Genomic DNA, 6,421 nt, shown 5'->3' with positions numbered 1-6,421 from the left:
TTTTTTTATTTTTTGAAGTTCGCGCCTATAACAAGCACGCAATGAATTTATTTTTTTTTTTAACCTCGTCTATGGTGGCTTCTGGATCACATTCTTTATACACTTCTAAATTTCTATCCCACGCCTTAAATTTTTCCACTTTGTTTCTATAAATTTCACTTTTTAATTGCCATAATGCTGGCTCGTTTTTGAAACATTCAATTAAACGCACTGTTAATTTTTTGGATAGACTCATTTTTGCCGCCGATGTGCACACTGCAAGGCGAATTAATATAAGGTGATAGCAGGAGTACAAAAACAAAAATTTACATGTATTTTGCTTTTGCTTCGACTGCTGCATATTCTTTATTTACCGTATTTTTTATCAATTTCATACTTTCTGATTTTTTCGTCCAATTTTGTTTGTTTTCCAAGTTGTATTTTTTTAAATTCTAAGTCATTTTTTAATAATTTTTTTTTTAGTTCCAATTAGTTCTTTTCCTTTTCCTTCTCCAACTCAAACTTCTTCAATTCTAAGTCCAGTTTTTTTCCCCTTTAGCGTTATCAAATCGCTAAAGGAATGCGAATTTCCCATTTTCTTTTGTCTGGGAGCACGAGGAGTTCGTTTTAAGACACTGCACGTTGCGGATGGTATTGCTGTACTCGGCGCTATCGATGTCGGACTCCATTGTATTTTCAGTGGAGTAGCTGAAGTCACAGGCATTATCGTGGCACAAATATTCCACTTCTTACAAACACTCCACTTCTTCCAAACATTCCACTTCGCATTCCGTTTCGTATACAAATGACGGATGCACATTTTTGCGCTGGCTTTGGCCAGCGGAAAGTAGATTCCATTGTGGGCTTTCTTTGCTACTCGCAAGCAAACCTGTTCCCGTCTTCTCTTTCCAGTCAGCTGCTGAAACGTACGATGACTTTAAATACCTCATTTTATCTAATATATAAAAATCGTGTCATGGTGTTAGTGGTCGAACTCCTCCTAAACGGCTTGACCGATTTTTATGAAATTTTATGTGCATATATAGGTATGAGAATCGGATGTAAAGTATATTTCATACCGCTAGGGGCAGGTGGCGTGGCACCTCCCATAAAAAACGAATTTTTCACACTGCATATCTCTGAAAGTGTTCATGGTAGAGTACTCGAACATGGTATAGTGATATACGAAAACAATCGCATACTCATGGAGAAAAATGTTCGTTATTGGAAAAGAGGGCGTGGCACCTCCCATACAAACCGAACTTTTCATACTGTAGGTATATCACTGGAAGCGTTCATGGTAGAGTACTGAAACTTGGTATGGAGATATATCAAATCAATCAAATGGTCATGAAGAAAAATTGAGGGTACCGGAAAAAGGGGCGTGGCACCTCCCATAGAAACAGAATTTTTTACACTGCATACCTCTGCAAGTGTTAATGGTAGGTACTGCAACTTGGTATGGGTAACATATATAAAATCAATCGCATAGCCATGAAGAATTTGGGCTATTGGAAAATGGGGCGTGGCACCTCCCATATAAATCGAATTTTTCACACTGCATATCTCTGGAAGTGTTCATGATAGAGTACTCGAACATGGTGTGGATATATATGAAATCAATGAGAAAATCGGGGCTAGTTTACAAGGGTGCGTGGCGCCTTTCAAACGCACTGAAGCTATTACGTATTGTGGTAACGCGAATTGTTGGTGAAAATGTTGGACCGAAATGTTTCAATACAAAAAATTAATGCGTTAGTGTTGATTGATTTTTCTGACAGGCGGGACGAAGTTCGCCGGGTCCATGGTGTAATAATAACAAGGTGTTGTCAGTAACTTAACTTCACTTTTTCGGCAGGTCTATTCCGGTCACGCATTTTAAAGTACTAGAAAAGGTACTAATTATTTACTACCTTTAATCCGTTGGTGCATACTATTTCAAATTAAATGTAGAAAAATGTATAATTGCAGGCTTATAAGCCTGAATATATGTTTGTATCGGCAGCTGCACACAGCTTGGACATATATTGTAACTTTAAAAAATTAAAAAGCCGTAAAATAAGGCAATTTTCTATAAGACTGTAAATGATTTTCTAAATAGATTAAAACAAATAAATATCGATAATATAAGCGAATTCCTAATTTAACCATGCAGCCACTCTGTTCTAGTGTATCAGTGGTTAATTTGGCTCAATATTATGACAATGCAGCAAAAGTTATTTAATATAAAAAATCGCCTTTCCATACGATTTTTGTGTACGTTTTTTCCATTGATAACCACGATATCTTTTATTTTTTACTTTTTGCGGACAAAAATTATACAAATCCAGCAATTTTAAATATTAATATTGTTCTGAAAACACCAAGTTCTTTAAAAACCGCGATAAAACGAATTACTAAAATGGGTATTTTAGATACTATTTCCCAACGAATAGTAGTATAAAAATTAAGATCGGCAGCACTGAAAGTAAGCATGCCAATCTTGTCAAAATCACAACAAACACGTCGCTACTGACAACACCTTGTTATTATTCCACCATGGCCGGGTCTGCTAGTTTTGTTATAAAACTTTTTGGCTGCTGGCTTCTTAAACTGGCCGAATTTCAAAATTCGGGGTGCTCCTTCACGTCATCAGCAACTGCTTGGAGCAAATACACCGTCTCTGTATCTGGGGTTGCCACATTTTTTATGCGCGAAATCTGTACGTTAGACTTTTTATGCTAAAAAAATCAGTACTTTTCAGTACATTTTTCTTCAAAGCAAAATTATGAATGTATGTATCAGATAATACTTTAAAATGTCAGAGTAGTTGTTTTTAACAAATTTTGGTATATAAATAAAATGTAGTTCATAAGAAAAGTGTTATTCATTTTTTAACACGAGTGTACACATCACTATAGACAGTACTTATTATATATTTTCGACATTTTTGAATAGCAATAATGAGATCACTTCAATCTTCAGTGTTTAAATAGTCAAGGAATTCTACATTTTTCATTTTAAAATTACTTTTAGTATGAAGTTCACTTTAAAAATTTTAAATTAGAAGCCGGTTTCTTTCGTTGCGCTAGGAAGAAAACTTTATACTTAAGATCCTCAGTTGCTTCGTTTGAGTGTGGTATTGAAAAAAAAAGGTTGGCTTTCCAATATGGCCATTAGTTAAGGGGACGGTGGGCGAAGGGGGAGGGACCGTTGCGACTCCCATCCCTCATTTTAGAGAGGACATGAACCGCCATTCACAAAAATGCAACCTCCGACCATCTAGTCCTCCTATCGGTCCCTAGGGACCCTTTACATTACCGTGCAACGATTAACGTGCAATAACGATTGCAATCAATGAACTGCCAAACGCTCAGTGCGAAGAAGAGCTTAAAAGAAAACGAAAAACCCAACCAACCCCAAACAGAAAAGACCTAAGCATATAATTTTTTGAAGCCCGGTCCTTTTCGGCGGGAACACAAAAAGGAGAATTCTACTTAGTGAGGGTTATAATCCCTAAGTGCGGCCGAAGGCCACCTGCGCAAAAGGTGTTCTGCCCCTCTTCTTCGACAACACAGAAAGGAGAATTCTACTTAGTGAGGGTTATAATCCCTAAGTGCGGCCGAAGGCCACCTGCGCAAAAGGTGTTCTGCCCCTCTTCTTCGACAACACAGAAAGGAGAATTCTACTTAGTGAGGGTTATAATCTCTAAGTGCGGCCGAAGGCCGCCTACGCAGAAAGGTGTTCTCTGCAAAAGGTGTTCAGCCCCTCTTCTTAGGCAACATAGAAAGGAGAATTCTACTTTGTGAGGGTTATAATCCTTAAGTGCGGCCGAAGGCCGCCTACGCAGAAAGGAGTTATGTGCAAAAATACTGTGAATGGCGTTAGGGGTTTCGGCCCCCCTATCTTTCGTAACACAGANCCCCATAGAATTTTGGGGAGTGTTGCTGGAGTGACAGTCCTTGGCCAGATATAAATCTGGGTCGTTCCGGTTACGTAGACTCGACTGTCGAGGGAACTGACAGTCCTCTCATCTGGTGTAGCGTCAATCGAAAAGAATTAACTATTTTGTCAGGTTTCAAGTTTTTCAAATTTGTCGCCTCGAGCGAGTAGTTATTTAGTGGCGCAGGTTTGACTTACAGGCTGTAAACCGAAAAGGCAGCAAAATTACTCTNTCTCTTCTTAGGCAACATAGAAAGGAGAATTCTACTTTGTGAGGGTTATAATCCTTAAGTGCGGCCGAAGGCCGCCTACGCAGAAAGNCAGCATACAAGTTCCCCATAGAATTTTGGGGAGTGTTGCTGGAGTGACAGTCCTTGGCCAGATATAAATCTGGGTCGTTCCGGTTACGTAGACTCGACTGTCGAGGGAACTGACAGTCCTCTCATCTGGTGTAGCGTCAATCGAAAAGAATTAACTATTTTGTCAGGTTTCAAGTTTTTCAAATTTGTCGCCTCGAGCGAGTAGTTATTTAGTGGCNACCTCTTCTTCATTCGGTCTTTTGACAGTTCAACGTAAATAACTATTAGCTGCAAATTCGTATCGGTTTGTGATTTTGTTACATATTGTTGAAATATTGTTTTTATTATCGCTAATAATAATAATATAATAATAGATTGGCGCTTAAACATACGTTAGTGNATTTTTCGTAACACAGAAAGGAGAATTCTACTTAGTAAGGGTTATAATCCCTAAACGCGGCCAAAGGCCGCATACGCAGAAACTTCTTCGCAAAAATACTGTGGATAATTGCTCGTTGGGTTAACCACCCACCTCTTCTTCATTCGGTCTTTTGACAGTTCAACGTAAATAANTTGTCAGGTTTCAAGTTTTTCAAATTTGTCGCCTCGAGCGAGTAGTTATTTAGTGGCGCAGGTTTGACTTACAGGCTGTAAACCGAAAAGGCAGCAAAATTACTCTTTCTTAAATACAATGTTCCAATTTTTATTTACCGAAATCCCCTAATGTACTCACCAAAATTATTTCTTAAAAATATTGGACATCCGAATCCGCATTCGCATCCGCATTCGCAACATCCCTAGTTTGAACCACTGAACCGAGCCGCACTGATTTTTGAAGTGGTTTGCAGCCCTGCTCTTGGTATTGTGATTATCAGGGAACGGATTTTATGGAAATTGCCTTTTTTTTTAAGAATGTCCACGATTTAGCTTTCCCTGATTCCATATATACACATTTNATAATAATATAATAATAGATTGGCGCTTAAACATACGTTAGTGTTTGGCCGAGCTTCTCCTCCGACTTGTGGCGTGCGCCTTGATGTTCTCACACAAAGCGGAGGGACTTACAGTTTTACGCCGACTCCGAACGGCGATTGTATTTTTATGAGAAGCTGTTTTTCATGGCAGAAATACACTCGGAGGTTTGCCATTGCCTGCCGAGGGACGACCGCTGTTAAGAAAAAANTCCATATATACACATTTGATGATGCCTTTTTTGCATTTTTTAAGATATTTGCCTTTTCTACCTTTAAAAAAGTGATTATAGCATTTAAAATTTTTTTTTAAGATTAAAAAATACATAGATGCCCATGCGGCTTATAGAAGCGCAGGGACCTCTTGCCAAATCGGTGTTNCGCTAATATCGCTAATATAAACTTTATTAACTAAATTATAAATTTTAGTACAATTCCAAGTGTTTCCTGCGTTTTGATACAAGTCAGTGCTTTCATTCGCTTAAAACAAGCGAAAACGCAAGTGAAAATTGTGATTTTTGGTCATTTTTCTAATGGCTTCCTAGGGACCTGCAGGGGTCTAGGAGGTCCGGGGTTGCATTTTAGTCAATGGCGGTTCATGCCCTCTCCAAAAAGGGGGGTAGGAGGTGCCACGCCCCCTCCCCTGCCGTCCACCGCCCCTTTAACCAGCGGCCATGTTGAAAAGTTTCCCCAAAAAAAAAATAAAAAAATTACATATTTTTTTCAAACTGTGGAAGAGTACCACTATTTAAGGACTTCATCTATAAATCCTCATGGCTTAAATTAATTTTTTTAACTACGCAAAAACTTTGAAAGGCTAAGAATTCGCTAAAAAGGTTATCTAACTCTATATCTTGTATGCGAAACTCTTTTACAATGTGAATAAATTGTGAAAAAAGAATTGTAAATTATAGGCAAAAGCCATTCGAATATTCGAATTTGTTGTTATTAAACTGAAAGTTATTTTCGAGATAACTAGCAACACCCGAAAAAAAAACGTCAGCCTTCTTTTTAAATAATTAAACCTCCAACATATCGTATATTCAATACCCTCTATCTGCATTTTTCACAAAAATGATATTCTAATATAAAAATCCACCTAAGACTTAACTGTCCTCGGTGATGTTAATGCTGACTTTGTATCACGCTTGACAGAAGAATTTACTTCTAAATTGCAAAGTCAGAATTAACACCAGTGATGACCAATAATACCCAGATGGGTTCTAACATCACAAAGTTGTTTTTGTT

This window comes from Rhagoletis zephyria, unplaced genomic scaffold, assembly GCF_001687245.7.
Source record: "Rhagoletis zephyria isolate East Lansing unplaced genomic scaffold, Rhagoletis_zephyria_1.1 Rzeph_scaffold_00836, whole genome shotgun sequence".
Taxonomy (NCBI): Eukaryota; Metazoa; Arthropoda; class Insecta; order Diptera; family Tephritidae; genus Rhagoletis; species Rhagoletis zephyria.
Note: the sequence above shows the minus strand (reverse complement) of the source record.